Raw genomic sequence first — 1977 nt, forward strand, 5'->3', positions numbered from 1 at the left:
GGGAGGAGAGGAGGAGAGTGGGCAGATGCGGAGGCATAAGACCCAAAACATCCCTCTGTGCTTGTTTTGGGAAATTCACAGTCACAGCACTGAGTTGTGCAAGTTGATTCAGCTGAAGAACTAAAACGGTGCCCGCTGCACACAGGGCAGCGTCCCATAAATAGCATCTGCCACATACAAGCTGCCTGTAAGGATGCCCAGGAGTCTGGGGGGCACAGCCCAGGGGCTACTGGGCAGGCCCAGCGGGTCAAAGTAAGTTTGTCCTCTGCACCCCAAGCAAAAAAGTTCAAGTCTGTGTTAGTCATCCAAGGTGGGGAAACAAAGGGCCTATGACAAAAGTTCTATAAAGTCATACTAGTGGGGGTCTCTCCACCGCCCCACACACCAAGGACACTGCCCGACACCCCAGGTTTGGAGCATGGATGCTGACCCTAGAGAAACCACAGTCATAAGTAAACAGCTTAGAAATCCCTGTGAACTTCGGGACCTCTGGAAACGAAGGAAGCATCTGGAAAGATGGGGTCAGCACAAACAGTCACAGCAGCCCATCGTGCTTCCAGGACATCCCGGGGCCAGACTAGGAGTGGAGTGGGGGCTGCTATCAGCTATCAGTATCCTCTGCACACCTGCCAGGAACTAAAACTTCAGCTGAAAATAGCTACAAATACAATTTCTTTCAAATATATTTATATTTTGACTAGAGACCATGTGGTGCATGGTGGAAAATCAGACACCATGACAGAAGACTGGACCCTCCAAGCCACTCCAAGCCAACAGGGCATATTCCTGCAGTCCTAAATGCACCTGGAACAAAGATAGCAAAAAAATCATAAAGATGCTCAGGGTTGAAATTATACATTATAATCCCTTTGTTTCTTAAAGAACAAAAGTGAGGTCCAGAAAGGGGTTGGAACTGGCCTTGGTTTCCTTTGCTTCCTTGCAGGGCTCAGCCCTCGTGGCCACAGTTCACAGCTTGAGAGCTCTGGCAATGAGACTTCCAGACCTGAGCCCACGCCACCCACCACAGATGAGATGGTCCATAGTGGACATGGAATATCAGTGGGCCTGAGGTCCCTGGCTCTAGCCCCAAGGGCAGGATTGACTACATAAATTATAGGACCAGGTGTAAAATCAAAATACAGAACTCCTTACGCAAATATTGTGCAGCTGACTGTTACTACCACAAAATGTCTGAGATAATCAACTTGTAAAGAAGAAAGGTTGGTTTTGACTCACACTCTTGGAAGTTCTGGTCCAAACCTGGTGGGCCCATTTCTTTGGCTGTGATGGGCATGCTGGGTAGCAGTGATGAGGAGCACATGATGGGGCAAAGTATCCACCTCATGAGCCAGGAAGCACAGAGGAAGAGCCCAGGATCCCACAGCTCTCCTCAAAGGCCTACCCCATGACCTGGGCAGGACTCCCACGGAGTCCCAGCTTCTAAAGGTCCACAGCGCCTTCTGACAGCACTACCCTGGGGACTGAGCCTGTAACACATACATCTTTGGAGGGACACTTATCTAGCGATAGCAAGCATTATTAGAAAGGTTAAGGAAACATCAGGAGCATATTAAAGGGAGCGTTGTCGAAGCAAGCAAAGGAGAATCCCTGCTGATGCCCACTGTAGCAACACCGACTGAGCAGCCGTCCTGGATAAAAGAGACTTTGCAGGAACTCTGGGGTCCAGGTAAGAAATGTATGACACTGAAGTGGCCCATCTGGGAATCAGGCCAAAGTCCAGACAACAAAGACACTGACCCTGACCCCGCACAGGCCTGGAGCAGCCCCAGGCCCCACCACCAGCACCATTTGCACTGGCAGATGTGCCTTGGTCAAGAGGCCCACTGACTCCAGTCCTGGCTGGAGACCCTGAAGGGGCAGAGACCCAGCTCCACGTCCACTCAGCCACAGCCCACGGACACTCCTGCCTGGCCAGATCTCCAAATGGTGGCAATGTCCCCACACCCATGAAGCAGG

The sequence above is a fragment of the Cavia porcellus genome, unplaced genomic scaffold, assembly GCF_034190915.1.
Source record: "Cavia porcellus strain 051 isolate PalLab524CR breed Dunkin Hartley unplaced genomic scaffold, mCavPor4.1 scaffold_15, whole genome shotgun sequence".
Lineage (NCBI taxonomy): Eukaryota > Metazoa > Chordata > Mammalia > Rodentia > Caviidae > Cavia > Cavia porcellus.